Genomic DNA, 16,248 nt, shown 5'->3' with positions numbered 1-16,248 from the left:
CCAGTCAATATTTGGAAAGTTAAAGTCCCCCATAACAACTACCCTGTTACTTTCGCTCCTATCCAGAATCATCTTTGCAATCCTTTCCTCTACACCTTTGGAACTTTTCGGAGGCCTATAGAAAACTCACAGCAGGGTAACCACTCCTTTCCTGTTTCTGACCTCAGCCCGTACCACCTCAGTAGACGAGTCCTCATCGAACGTCCTTTCTGCCACCGTAATACTGTCCTTGACTAACAATGCCACCCCTCCCCCTCTTATACCACCTCTGAGCTTACTGAAATATCTAAATCCCGGCACATGTAACAACCATTCCTGTCCCTGCTCTATCCATGTCTCCGAAATGGCCACAACATCAAAGTCCCAGGTACCAACCCATGCTGCAAGTTCACCCACCTTATTTTGGATGCTCCTGGCATTGAAGTAGACACACTTTAAACCACTTTCCTGCCTGCTGGTACACTCCTGCCACTTTGAAACATTGCTCCTGACCTCACTACTCACAACCTCCTGTATATTGGAGCTACAATTCAGGTTCCCAGGCCCTTGCTGAACATAGATTGCTTAAACTCCAAAACTCAGAATTTGAGCAGGGGAAGGGGGGTGGGATGGAGGGGAGGGGAGGGGTGGGGCAGGGGTGCAATCTGGCACATTGGTGGATGGGAATGACTTCTGGAACTGCATAGTCACCCTGTTGAGCGATGGAGCTCTGGCAGCGCCAGAGGAAGAGTCGGTAACCAGTTACAGGTTGGGGAAAGTGAGAAGGAAGTGGGCTAGAACGAGAACATGCAGAGCAAATGAACAAAGCTGAAGAACAAGCTTCCTGTTTTGAAACTGTATACCCCCCCCCCTCCCCTCCCCCATTCCAGATTCCCCATGAGGGGAGACATCCTCTCAGCATCTACCCTGTCGAGCCCCTTCCGAATCTTCCACCTTTCGATAAGATCGTCTCTCATTCTTCTAACTCCAGTAAGCATAGGCCCAAACTACTCAACTTGGAAGGATAGAAGAAGTAGAGGTGAATCAAATTGACAAGACCCGAGCAAGGAAACTATTGACATCAAGGAACAAACACTTAGAAAAACTTCAAGGGGAAATAAGTATGAGCAGAAAATAGATTATAAAATCATAGAATTTACAGTGCAGAAGGAGGCCATTCGGCCCATCAAGTCTGCACCGGCCCTTGGAAAGAGCATCCTACTTAAACTCACAACTCCACCCTATCCCTGTAACCCTGTATAAAATGTATGTGATTATTTCCATGCTGGCTGTGTGGGGAAATTAGAAACGAGAGAACTAAGTTATTAGATCACCGAAAGTTATAGATTTAATCGCACTGACGGAAGGTTGACTGCAAACTGGGTGAGATTAGGATTATCATATTTTCAGGAGGGACTGAACAAGTCAGAACGGAAGGAGTGGCAATGTTGATGAAGGGGAAAACCGACTGTAGAGAAGACAAGAAGAACAATGAGTTAAACTTGAGTGAACACTAAAGTAGTGACTAAAAATTAAACGGTTTAAGTTCCACGAAAATGTTAGTGAAATTTAAGCACTGAATTGCAGATTCTAGAAAAATGAGGTGAGGTGGAAAGGGAAATTGGCACACAGGATTGCAGGTAAAAATGATAGATTTTTAGAGAGGCAATTAATTGTAAACCTATTCCACTACAAAAAAGATTAAAAACAAATTAGAATTGAAGAAGAGTGCCGAGAGTCATGAGGAATGAGGTTAAAGAAGGGATACAAGAAGCTAGGAGGAATTATGGGCAGAGAATCTCAAATATATGTCAGTAAAAAAAGAATTGTTAGGTGTGCGATGGGACTTCTGAGTGGAAATGATAGCGAATTAGAAGATGAATGAAAATTCGGGATGTTATTGAACAAGGAGTTCACATCAAGGTTTACAACCGAGAAGGCGATGTGAAAGTCTTGAATTGATGAAAAGTGAATTGAAAGATAATATAATAAATGAATGAGAGTTGGATGAGTTGGCAAATGTAAAGAAGGCCAAGAATTATGATTTAAATGGGATCAATCCAAACATCTGAAGGGAAATGGAAGAAATACTGTCGTGGAAGCCACAGAAATTCTGTTTTGGGTTCTGCCGGAAACGGTTCTTTGCTAGAGGACGGGAGGATGGCCAATGTGTTTCTGATTTTCAAAAAGCAAGACTGAGCTGACCCAGATAATTACAGGCCTATGAGTTCAACATCTATGGTAGGATATACTTTGGAATCGCTCATTTAAGAGGAAATTACTAATTAATTCATGCAGGAAAATAATTAGAAAGAGCCAACATGGATTTCAGAAAGCAAGATCACGTGGGCAAAGCGAAGAGATTTCTTTGAGGAGGTGATGATCTGATGGATGAGGGTGCAGGGACTTTAAGCAAGGCTTTGACAAGGACCACACAGGAGACTTTTGGAGAATATGAAGGAGTGTGGAATTCGAAGAATAGTAGCACATTAAAGTGGGTTAGACGTGAGGAAACAGAGGGTTAGGTTAGGGAAATTAATGATTTGGATACAGAGCTATAATGGGTGGCGTTCAAATTTTCAGTTGGTACTAAAGATAGGGTGGAGGTCTTGTGGTGCAGTGGGTAGCATCTCCACCTCTGAGTCAGAAGTTCAGGGTACGAGGCCCACCCCAGGACTTGATGGCCAAGGGAGGTACGTTAATAACACAGCCAAACAGGTTGAGTATCAATCTGCAAAATCCTTCTAACACACCAAAGGTCAGTGACAAGAGCAGGATTGACTCCTGGTCAGCCATACTTGATGTGGAGTGGTGCCCTCAAGCTATAAGCCTCTGGCGACAGGCTTGTGACCTGTTTCAGGAAAAAACAGCTCTGGAATGTGATGGAAGTCTGCCTTATCATCATCAGGGGTGGCATGAAAAATAACACAAATAACTGAATATAGGAGGCATGGTGAAATTCTGAAGATCGACAAAAGCTGTAAGTATGGGTAAGGTGGGGAACAGAATAACATATAATTCAATGTCAGTAAATATGAGGTGAGTTCATTTTTGGGAAAAAAAGTAGAACTGAGACGAGGAGGAACTACTTCTCGCAGAGGGTGGGGAATTTGTGGAACTCGCTGCCTCATAGTGCAGTGGAGTCTGAGTCATTACATGGTTTCAAGAGGGAGATGGATATATTTCTGATAAAAGAAATGGGTTAAAAGGGTGTGGGGAGCATGTAGGGAGGTGGATTTGAGACTGGGAAGAGATCAGCCATGATCTGATGGAATGGTGGAACAGGCGCAAAGGGCTGAATCTGCTCCTAATTCCTATGTTCCTGTGCAATTATACTTTGTGTGGGAAAGCTGGGTGATTATGCATAGGTTTAAGATATTAAAGGCAGGGCGGCATGGTGGCGCATTGCTTAGCACTGCTGCCTCACGGCGCCGAGGACCTGAGTCCACCTCCGGCCCTGGGTCACTGTCCGTGTGGAATTTGCACATTCCCCCCATGTCTGCATGGGTCTCACACCCACAACCCAAAGATGTGCAGGGTAGGTGGATTGGCCACGCTAAATTGTCCCTTAATTGGAATTTAAACAAAATTTAAACAAGATATTAAAGGCAGAACCTTCAGTGGATACAGCCAGAAACACAACAGTTGGAGTACTGGGTTAATGTCAAATGGTACAGGGTACTGATGTAAATGAGGCTACGACAGGTGAGGACCTTGAGAGGATTGTTATCACTAAGGAGGTAGTGATGGGCAACCTAATGGGGCTAAAGGTAGATAAGTCTCCTGGTCCTGATAGAATGCATCCCAGAGTGCTAAAAGAGATGGCTAGGGAAATTGCAAATGCACTAGTAATAATTTACCAAAATTCACTAGACTCTGGGGTGCTCCCGGCGGATTGGAAATTAGCAAACGTGACACCACTGTTGAAAAAAGGAGGTAGGCAGAAAGCGGGTAATTATAGGCCAGTGAGCTTAACTTTGGTACATAGAACATAGAACATAGAACAATACAGTGCAGTACAGGCCCTTCGGCCCACGATGTTGCACCAAAACAAAAGCCATCTAACCTACACTATGCCATTATCATCCATATGTTTATCCAATAAACTTTTAAATGCCCTCAATGTTGGCGAGTTCACTACTGTAGCAGGTAGGGCATTCCACGGCCTCACTACTCTTTGCGTAAAGAACCAACCTCTGACCTCTGTCCTATATCTATTACCCCTCAGTTTAAAGTTATGTTCCCTCGTGCCAGCCATTTCCATCCGCGGGAGAAGGCTCTCACTGTCCACCCTATCCAACCCCCTGATCATTTTGTAGTAGTAGGTAGTAGGGAAGATGCTGGAATCTATCATCTAGGAAGAAGCATCTGGATGGAAATTGGCCCATTGGGCAGACACAGCATAGGTTCATCAAGGGCAGGTCGTGCCCAACTAATTTAGTGGAATTTTATGAGGATATTACCAGTGCGGTAGATAACGGGGAGCCAATGGATGTGGTATATCTGGATTTCCAGAAAGCTTTTGACAAGGTGCCACACAAAAGGTTGCTGCATAAGATAAAGATGCATGGCATTAAGGGGAAAGTAGTAGCATGGATAGAGGATTGGTTAATTAATAGAAAGCAAAGAGTGGGGATTATGGGTGTTTCTCTGGTTGGCAATCAGTAGCTAGTGGTGTCCCTCAGGGATCAGTGTTGGCCCCACAATTGTTCACAATTTACACAGATGATTTGGAGTTGGGGACCAAGTGCAATGTGTCCAAGTTTGCAGACGACACTAAGATGAGTGGTAAAGCAAAAAGTGCAGGGGATACCGGAAGTTTGCAGAGGGATATGGATAGGCTAAGTGAATGGGCTAGGGTCTGGCAGATGGAATACAATGTTGACAAATGTGAGGTTATCCATTTTGGTAGGAATAACAGCAAAAGGAATTATCATTTAAATGATAAAATATTAAAACATGCTGCTGTGCAGAGAGACCTGGGTGTGCTAGTGCATGAGTCGCAAAAAGTTGGTTTACAGGGGCAACAGGTGATTAAGAAGGCAAATGGAGTTTTGTCCTTCATTGCTAGAGGGATGGAGTTTAAGACTAGGGAGGTTATGCTGCAATTGTACAAGGTGTTAGTGAGGCCACACCTGGAGTATTGTGTTCAGTTTTGGTCTCCTTACCTGAGAAAGGACGTACTGGCGTTGGAGGGTGTGCAGAGGAGATTCACTAGGTTAATCCCAGAGCTGAGGGGGTTGGATTACAAGGCGAAATTGAGTAGACTGGGACTGTACTCATTGGAATTTAAAAGGATGCGGGGGGATCTTATAGAAACATATAAAATTATATGGGGAATAGATAGGATAGATGCGGGCAGGTTGTTTCCACTGGCAGGTGAAAGCAGAACAAGGGAGCATAGCCTCAAAATAATAGGAAGTAGATTTAGGGCTGAGCTTAGGAGGAACTTCTTCACCCAAAGGGTTGTGAATCAATGGAATCTAAGATAAAGATAGATAGTTTTTTGAAGAATAAAGGGATTAAGGGTTATGGTGTTCAGGCCGGAAAGTGGAGCTGAGTCCAAAAAAGCCCAGCCATGATCTCATTGAATGGCGGAGCAGGCTCGAGGGGCCAGATGGTCTACTCCTGCTCCTAGTTCTCATGTTCTTATGTTCTTATGTAAGAGTTTATGTTTAATGGGGAATGTATACAAAACTGAAGGTTTGGGATGCACAATATAGAAATGGTGTGAAATAGAATCCATAGAATCCCTACAGTGCAGAAGGAGGCTAGGACGCCCATCAAGTCTGCACCGACCTTATGGAAGAGCATCCTACCTCTGCCCATTCCCCACCTCATCCCCGTAACCCCACCTAACCTTACTGAGGGGCAATTTTAGCATTGTCAATCCACCCAACCTGCACCTCTTTCGACTGTGGGAAAAACCGGAGCACCCGGAGGAAACCCACGCAGACACGGGGAGAACGTGCAGACTCCACACAGACAGTCACCTAAGGCCGGAATTGATGATTTTTCTAAATTATCCCCTTTTTACCTCTGAATTACCTATTACTCTTGGGATGGTACTAGTGTCCTTCACTGTGAAAACTGAGGCAAAATATTTATTTAGCATCTCTGCCATTTCTGTGTTCCCCTCAGTTAACTCCCGGTTTCATCCTCCAAGGGACCAACATTCACTTTAGCTACCCTCTTCCCATGTATGTACTTAAAGAAGCTTTTGCTATCTTTTTTATATTTCATGCTAGTTTTCTTTCATAATTTACCTTTGCTCTTTTTATTACTTTTTTGTAACACTTTGTTGATCTTTAAAAGTTTCCCAATTTTCCAGCCTTTGCAATTGACCTTTGCAAATTGGTACGCCTTAGTTTTTGTCTTTATGTTATCTTTAACTTCTTACTCAGTTATGGGTGTTTTTTCCCATTCTTCCAATCTTTCTTCCTCTCTGGAATATTTTAGTTGGGATAAATTGAGTATCTCCTGAAACAAGTGCCACTGCTCTAGTGGAAATGGCAGAAATTAAGAAGATAAGAAGTGGTATTAGCCTACCAATTAAATTAAATTAAAACCTGTTGTAATTTTCAAATGTAAAGCCATGCTGAAAATCAAGTTCCCTGCAAGGGTTCGTGTGCATGTCCAGGACAATGGTTGTATGGATGAAGATTAAGTGAAGTTATGGATTGAGAAAGGGTGGAATAGAAATTCAAGACCGTAGCCTATGTAAGGAGCGTAGCTTCTTAGTGTGGGACATGGTCAGATTAAATGAAATGAAAATCACTTATTGTCACAAGTAGGCTTCAAATTAAGTTACTGTGAAAAGCCCCTAATCGCCACCTAACCAATCCCACCTATCCAATGAGATCAAGAGCTGCCTGCGAAGAATTAACATCCACATTGCAGTTATGCCACGAGGTCTAATATCCATCGTTCAACCTTTGGATGTGTATCTCAACAAGCCATTCAGAGATCATATCTGCTCTGAATCAAAGTGGATGATAGAGGGTGAAAAACCCTTCACAAAGAGAGGAAATGTCCGTGCTGCCCTACTCAATGTTTTGTGTGGTTTCATTATCAAATTATAGGATATTAGTGCACGATCTGTCATCAGATCGTTCGTAAAATGTGGAATATCCAATTCAATGGATGGCGAGGAAGATGATTTGTTGCGGAGACATGATTCTGAAAGAGAAGATGCCAAATCAGTTCCAAAGGATCCCATCTGGAATGTCATAGCCAATGAATTTGATTAACTTTTGTTGTGTCCAATGTGCAGACAATGAATTTGATGGTTTTAAACACTTCAACATGGCTAAAGATATCTTTGTACAATGAATTCATTCAATAAACCATAATAATTTAATATGAATTATCTTGTGCTTCTTTTTCACTTTTCAAAATGGTGACCACCCCAACGATTTGCTTTTTATACTCGTGTAGGAGCTGATCCCTGTTTCTGCAATGATTCTTGGAGGTTGAAAAGTTGATTTATATGTTGTGATCCACAGTGTATGTACTGGAAAGAATAAAATTGCAGAATTATGGGACAAGAGTGGAATTACCTGTACAGCTCTTTCAGGGGTTTCTTCCACAGCTACAATGAACGCGATGACCTTCCACCGTGCTGAATGAGCCTATCATATCACTCGTCTGGAATAAAACTTCAAAATTCAATCTCCAGATCCTTTCAAGTCTTTTACAAACAACCAACAAACCCTCACACGATGAGGGGGGTACTATTCTACTATTCCTGTACCAAACCCTGAAATCCCCACTGCTGACCTCTTTCTTGACTTTCCTTGACCTCTAGGCGGCATGGCCCAAACCCCTGATCTTCCTCTCAAAGGAGATAGTGTTCACTTTCAGTGGGCCAATGGTTGGCCAACGATCCAAGCTGTACTTCTTTTTGCCTTCAAAGAGACACTGACAATTGGCTCATTTTCAACTTGGAGCTGGAGTTGACATTGGGGTTCTGGTACCTGTTGTTGAAGATGATTAATTATACATTTCATTCTAATCACAAGCAAGGTAGATATAATAACTCATAAGGAAGCTGTCATTGTCAAAGATGAATTTCTTTACATGTTGATAGCATCTCACTCCTAGTTCAGGCCTCGCGAGGAGGATCGGTCTCACCGGGCCCTGAGTTGGACCTGCTTTTATTCTACTCATAACAAGCCCCAGGTGATTAGCTTCTGCCCCCGACCTGGGGGCTCTTACTTCCACGAGTCTCACGGGGAGGATTAATAATGGTCCTTGTGGGGTTATAACAGTAAACATGGCGATTTCTGCAGCAGAGCCCTTTTTTGATATTCTTTATTGTCACAAGTAGGCTGACATTATCACTGCAATGAAGTTACTGTGAGAATCCCCTAGTTGCCACATTCCGGCGCCTGTTCGGGTACACTGAGGGAGAATTCAGAATGTCCAATTCACCTAACAGCATGTCTTTCGGGACTTGTGGGAGGAAACTGGAGCACCCGGGGGAAACTCACGCAGACACGGGGCGAACGTGCAGACTCCGCACAGACAGTGACCCAAGCCGGGAATCGAACCTGGGACCCTGGCGCTGTGAAGCAACAGTGCTAACCAGTGTGTTACCGTGCTCCCTCTGAACTGCAGTGTGAGTTTCACACCTCTGCTAAGTTGAAAATGACCCCCATGTATCTTATAAATACACATAGTATGGTTCATAAGCAGTGACATCAAGTCATCCTCTCTGTCTGTCTGTTCCCCACAATATTGTACAGATAAAGGAATAATTTGCCTGAGAAGTAAAGATAATACAATGATTTGTTGGACATGCTATAATATTTTTTTCACTATTTCTGAATGTACTCTAGTCCCAGTTTCCTTCTCCCTTTATCACTGACCTCTTGCATGTTCACTTTGTTCAGTAATTGAATAAGATAATTTTGGGGTCATGCATTGGTCACTGGCTAAAACAGGACGCTTCAAATGTCCTGCTGTGAATGCAGGGGCACATTGTTACACAGCTGTGTGTATCATGTTACTTTCTAAAGCAATCTGTGCCGAAGGCTAAGATGCCTGTTTAGCAGTGTATTCCCATGAAATAAACAGCAAATGACAATGATTTAAATGCCATAGCTGAAGGATAGGAACTCGAGTAATGATGACCCATCCAACTTAACATGAGTGCAATGCTTGTTGTGTGCTAAAAATGACTAGATTACCAACTAGGTCCACACCATACATGAATCTATTTATTGTGACCTAATTGCTGTGCCTTTATTAGAAGGCACTATCTGAATCTTATGCATGTACAGCCGTCAAATACGTAAAAATGTCCTTTGACCATAAAGCTGAAAACAGTGTCACTAGACATAGGAATCCAGAAAGTGGTTAATGCATAAGATTGTGTTTTGTAAGTAGGTTATAACTAAAGATGAATCTGCTCCTAGATCAGTTTAGGATAATACAATTTTCAGATTCAGTATTTAAATATGTTTCTAAAATCAGTAGATGGTGATTATTGCCAGTTGATCTTAATGTTCAAATGAAATTATTTTCCTTGGTTAAAGAAATGAAGACTTGACTTTTCCAATACTCTCCAACCTCAGGCTCTCTGTAAACCTAAATCCAACTGCTTAATATCTTAATTCATACCAAGTCCTTTCCACACAACACATCTGTGTTTGCTGATCTACATTAGTTCCAGATCTGGCAACATCTTGTTAAAAAGGTTCTAGCCTGTGTTTTCACATTTCTCCATTGCCTCGCCCCCTCCCTTTCTCTGTATTCTCTGTAATCTCCTCCCTTTCTCTGTAATCTCCTCCCTTTCTCTGTAATCTCCTCCCTTTCTCTGTAATCTTCTCCAGGTGCACCGACTATTAATTCTAATGCATGTAGAATAGATTAGAACGGTCGATCAGCAGCAGCAGCAACCCTGGGGGGGGGGGGAATGAGAGATTGTTTGAGGGGATGGACGAGCGGGAGATGGCATGGAGGGTGGGGGGAAACGGTACGTGCGGCCAAGAGCCAGTGTATAAAGCTATGTAAATATACCATCTTGCCTTGTATATATCTTGCTCAGGGAGATTTTGCGTTATTTTGTTACGGGGGGGGGTTACTGTTTGTAAGGGGAAAAATTGTGTTGTTAAAAAACCTTAATAAAAAATATTTTTTAAAAAATGAATAGATTAGAACAGCAATTTTCACACAGCATAAGGTTTCCCGAAACATGGCGGGATTCTCCGCGAACTGGCGGAACAGGTCACTCCGGCGTCGGGCCGCCCTGAGGGTGCGGAATCCTCCGCACCTTCAGGGGCTAGGCCGGCGGCGGAGTGTTTGGCGCCGCGCCAGCCGGAGTGGAAGGGCTTGGCGCCATGCCAAGTGCGAGCCGGTGCGAGTTGGCGCATGCGCGGAAACGCCAGCGTGTGCTCTTCTCTGGGTTCTTCTCTGCACCGGCCATCACGGAGGATGGCAGCAGCCGGTGCGGAGGGAAAGAGTGCCCCCACGGCACAGGCCCGCCCGCGGATCGGTGGGCCCTGATCACAGGCCAGGCCACCATGAGGGCACCCCCCCGGGGCCAGATCCCCCCGCGCCCCCCCGAGGACTCTGCAGGCCGCCCGTGGAGCCAGTTCCCGCCAGTAAGGACCTGTTGTGATTTACGGCGGCGGGACCCGCCGAATATGGGCGGCCACTCGGCCCATCGCGGGCCGGAGAATCGCGGGGGGGGGGGGGGGGGCCGCTGTCAGCAGCCGCCGACCGGCGCGCTTCGATTCCCGCCTCCGCCAAAACCCCGGCGGCGGAGAGTTCGGCAGCCGGCGGGGGCGGGATTCATGCCCCCCCCCCCCCCCCGATTCTCCGACCTGGCAGGAGAATCCCGCCGTGTCAGCCTGATGAAGCTACAAGACCGTTTTACTTGTATGCCAAACAGAGGGAGCAGTATGCGACAGACAGAGCTAAGCGATTCCAGAGCCAATGATCAGATCTAAGCTCTGCAGTCCTGCCACATCCAGCTGTGAATGGTGATGGACAATTAAACAACTCACTGGAGGAGGAGGGTCCACAAATTCCCCAGCCTCAATGATGGGGAAGCCCAGAAGATTTGTGTAAAAGACGAGGCTGAAGCATTCGCAACAATCTGCAGCCAGAGGTGCCGAGTGGATGATCCATCCCAGCTTGCTCCGGAGGTCCCCAGCGTCACAGATGCCGGTAAATTAAAAACAAAATAATTCAAATCCTGGAGAACTGAAATAAACACAGAAAATGCTGGAAAAACTCAGCACGTCTGGCAGCATCAGTAGAGAGAAACATAATTAGTGGGTGCGATTTAACGGGAAAAATGAGTGCCATTGTGGGAGGGTTTAATGGGGTCTTTCCTGGCGCTTGTAGCAACGGAAACAACCCCACCATCAAACGGGACGCTGTAATTTCCATCGGGCTTCGGCGGGGACGGCCACGCGCTCCTCAGCGCAGGAAGAGATCTCGGCACCATTCTTAAATAGCGCCCTGATCTCTGAATCCCACAACACCCCAACTTGCCTGTTGTGGGATTCTCGAGCCCCCCACACCTCATAAGGGCAGGGTACTCCCAGGCCCGATCCCCGCCGTGGACAAAATATCACCTTGGCCCTACCAGCCTGACAGTGCCACCTGGGCACCCTGCAAATGCCAGGCTGGCACCCAGGTGGCACTGTCAGGATGCCTGGGTGGAATGAACAGTCCCAGAGTGCCACCTTACCCAGAGACTGACCATCCCAGGATCGCTGCCCGCCTGGGAGAGTCATATCAGTCTTGAAATGTGTAATATTAATCCAGGGAGAGGTGCTGGACTGATTTGCTGTTGGCTGTAAATGGAGGATCTCCTGGAACCAACTCCAGGCTGGGAGAAGGTGACATTTGAATCAGCCATCCAGCCAGAAAAATCTTGGGCTGCGAAAAGGAGTCTTGTTCTGAAGTCTTGGATTTCCCCAGCAGAGGGAAAGCGAGTTTAAAAGGTCATTGGCATGCCTTTATTAAAGCTACAGCAGTTTGCCTTGGGTAATATAAAGGATTTTCATCGGTAAACATCTATAAATGAGTGTTGCCTGGAAGATATTTACTTGTGGGTCTGACCAAGAAGGAATCTTTTGGGGTGGAAGTTTCGTAAGACTAATTTTAATGAAGTACTTGTAATCATGTCTCCTTAAGTTTCCTTTTCTTCTTGTTAAGAAACTTTTTACTTTGAATTTGGTCTAGATAGGACACGTGATCGGCGCAGGGCCAAAGGGCCTTTTCCTGTGCTATATTGTTTTTTGTTCTTTGTTAAACATTTATTCCTTCCACCAGCACCACACAGCAGCAGCCCTGTCTACAAGATGCACTGCAGCAACTCCCCAAGGCTCCTTCAACCGCACTTGTGACCTCGACCACAGAGAAGGACAAGGGAAGCCGATGAATGGGGACATCACCACCATCAAGTTTCCCTCCAAGTCACTCACCATCCATTGGAAATATATCGCCATACCGACACCACATGGACTGCAGCGGTCCAAGAAGCAGCTCACCATCACCTTCTCAAGGGCAATTAGGGATGGGCAGCAAATGCTGGCCCAGCCGGCGAGGCCCACACCTTTTAAAAGAACAATTTAAAAAAAGCTAAAAGCAGCCTGAGAAAGAAGTGATGAGGATGCGCTGCAATTTTCTATGAGATATTGGCCTGGATTTTCATCCTGGAGGTAACGGGAGTCAGGAATGAACTGCCCGCTTCGGGAGAAAGTGCCTGAAAGTTGGGATCTTCTTTTCCAAGGGGTGTGCGGGTGGGTTGGAGTCGGACCTGCCGATCTGGGAAAAAGTTTGGAAGTACACATACTAAGGCTTGGCTGAGTGCCCAGACATCCATTACATTTGTTGAAACATCTGAGCCCCAGAGAAAACACTGATTGGCAGCTCAGACCTTCTGACATCTGTCACCAATTTCACAATGTTTGTTTTCACAACGTTAAGAGTTAGTTGTTTTTGTTACTGACACTTTAACGTGTTTGGGTAATTGTCACTTTTATTAGATTGTATTGAAATGACTTTTGTCAACTTAGGGGAAAGTCATGAATAAATTATATTTAAAACATGTTTTTTCATCCTGCCATCACAACATGGCTCATTAGCTCTTGAATGTGTCACGGGTCAATTGGCACTGAAGTGGCGTCGCTTAGCATGGGGGGCACAGGGGTGATGGAGGTTGGTGGAAATGCCATAGCTTAGCATAAGCAGCATGAGGTGTCATGGAGATGAGTGGAGGGAATGAGAAAAATGATTTGAACTTACATTTTCAAAGATCCCCTCTTGCTGACAAGTGTTCACTGCTCCTCTTGTGAACCCAACTCTTTAGAAATCTGGCCTGATTCCATGAAGATTGCAGAGGGGTCGGAGATGCCTGTCTCTGCAATGGAGCCGGCCAGGTCGGGAGTGCCATGTCGGACCCCTGTCAGAAACCGGGCCGCACTCTTTAAAAGCATTCCTGAAAATCGGACAACCTGCGAATGGGATCAAGAATCCCGGAATCGGGACCCGCCAGCCAGTTTTAGCCTGTCGATCCTGTTATATTACACTTGGTGGTAATATTTTGTGTTCTTTGCCTTTTGTTCCAGAATGGTCCATTGAGTTGGTAACAAAGAACCCATCAATCATTAGATTGAAATAAGACGATTGTATAACGATTAATTAAATGAAGTTCGCACACGCTACTGAGCTACAGTTAATAATAAAGTAATATTGAATCTGTCTAGCTATATTCAATAATCTAGTAGTCACAAATAATATCCTCGTGTTAACTCTCTCTAATCTAATTTACTCCCCGTGCTGTTCTCAGACTTTCTCCTTTGCTAACTACCCAGCATTCCCAGAGATCTGATTTATATACAGAGAAGTGGTGGTGCCCTCTAGTGTTTGAATTACACAGAGATGTAATAATTAAGCCTTCACTAACCTGACTAAATACATATCATTACAGATCCTACCCAGTTTAACATGGCAGATACAGCTTTATGATGCTGAGGTTAATGCTGGCTGTAAAATACAAACAAAAAAAAGGGACTGCTGATATTTTCTGACAGTTGTCTGAATGAAGTGGTAAGTCACAAACTCTTTTTCCAACTTGTTTTACTCCCCTACCTATGAATGCAACATGTTGTACGGTCCATTCCTTCAAACTATAAACATCTATACAATAAATGGCAGAACCCCTAGGAGTATTGCCAGGCAGAGGGATCTGGGTGCACAGGTACACCGGTCACTGCAAGTGGCAACACAGGTGGAGAAGGTAGTCAAGAAGGCATACGGCATGCTTGCCTTCATTGGTCGGGGTATTGAGTATAGGAATTGGCAAGTCATGTTGCAGCTGTATAGAACCTTAGTTAGGCCACACTTGGAGTATAGTGTTCAATTCTGGTCGCCACACTACCAGAAGGATGTGGAGGCTTTAGAGAGGGTGCAAAAGAGATTTACCAGGATGTTGCCTGGTATGGAGGGCATTAGCTATGAGGAGCGGTTGAATAAACTCTGTTTGTTCTCACTGGAACGACGGAGGTTGAGGGGCGACCTGATAGAGGTCTACAAAATTATGAGGGGCATAGACAGAGTGGATAGTCAGAGGCTTTTCCCCAGGGTGGAAGAGTCAATTACGAAGGGTTTAAGGTGTGAGGGGCAAGGTTTAGAGGAGGTGTATGAGGCAAGGTTTTTACACAAGAGGGTAGTGGGTGCCTGGAACCTGCTGCCGGAGGAGGTGGTGGAAGCAGGGACGATAGTGACATTTAAGGGGCATCTTGACAAATACATGAATACGATGGGAATAGAGGGAATAGAGGGATACGGACCCAGGAAGTGTAGAAGATTTTAATTTAGACGGGCAGCATGGTCGGCACGGGCTTGGAGGGCCGAAGGGCCTGTTCCTGTGCTGTACATTTCTTTGTTCTTTGTTTTCCTGTGTTTAGTCAAAAAGGCAAAACTGCTCCTTATTCCATAAGACCATAAGACATGAGGAACAGAATTAGGCCGCTCGGCCCATCGAGTCTGCTCCACCATTCAATCATATTTTTCTCAGCCCCATTGTCCTACCTTCTCCCCATAACCCCTGATCCCCTTATTAATCAAGAACCTATCTATCTCTGTTTTAAAGACACTCAGTGATTTGGCCTCCACAGCCTTCTGCGGCAAAGAGTTCCACAGATTCACCACCCTCTGGCTGAAGAAATTCCTCCTCATCTCTGTTTTAAAGGATCGTCCCTTTAGTCTGAGATGGTGTCCTCTGGTTCTAATTTTTCCTACAAGTGGAAACATCCTCTCCACGTCCACTCTATCCAGGCCTCGCAGTATCCTGTAAGTTTCAATAAGATCCCCTCTCATCCTTCTAAACTCCAACGAGTACAGACCCAGAGTCCTCAAACGTTCCTCATAGGACAAGCTCTTCATTCCAGGGATCATTCTTGTGAACCTCCTCTGGACCCTTTCCAAAGCCAGCACATCCTTCCTTAGATATGGGGCCCAAAACTGCTCACAGTACTCCAAATGGGGTCTGACCAGAGCCTTTCCAGCATCAGACGTACATCCCTGGTCTTGTATTCTAGCCCTCTCGACATGAATGCTAACAGAGAGGTGGGAATTAAATCAAATCAGTAAGGCAGCTCCTTTTAAATTTCAGGAGTTTAAATTAATTTAAATTAAGCTAGTATTGTGCAGTGTAGGTTAACAAAGGCTGCCCCACCCACTCACATAACTGGTTGGCAGTTAGGTGTCAGTCACTTAAATCTACCTTGATCTAAAAGCAGGTGGGAGAGGGGAGTCAATTCAGGACAATTTAAAAAGAGCAACTTGTAAACTCACTCACAGTGAGTTCTCCCAGTGAGCCAGAGAAGACACAGCCAGAGTGAGACAGCAAAGAGCGAGTTTGGGAATTTGAATCTAGGTGGGAATTCAAAGCTGGGTGGGGAGGAGGTGCTTTTTATCCCTGGTAAGTGACTGGTAAGTAGTTTTCCTTTCCATTGTCTAATTTATTTATTTTTTCTTTCGTTTTTTGAATTATAGTTGTATAAGTTAACCTAAGGTTTAAGACATGGCAGGAGATCTCAGACCCGTGTCATGCTCCTCGTGTGCGATGTGGGAGCTCAGGGACACGTCCACTGTCCCTGGTTCCTTCACGTGCAAGAAGTGTGTCCAGTTGCAGCTCCTGTTAGACCGCTTGACGGCTCTGGAGCTGCGGATGGACTCACTTTGGAGCATCCGCGATGCTGAGGACGTCGTGGATAGCACGTTTAGCGAGTTAGTCACACCGCA

This window comes from Scyliorhinus torazame, chromosome 17, assembly GCF_047496885.1.
Source record: "Scyliorhinus torazame isolate Kashiwa2021f chromosome 17, sScyTor2.1, whole genome shotgun sequence".
Classification (NCBI taxonomy): Eukaryota; Metazoa; Chordata; class Chondrichthyes; order Carcharhiniformes; family Scyliorhinidae; genus Scyliorhinus; species Scyliorhinus torazame.
The sequence above is the reverse complement of the archived record's forward strand: the minus strand, read 5'-3'. Positions refer to the sequence as shown.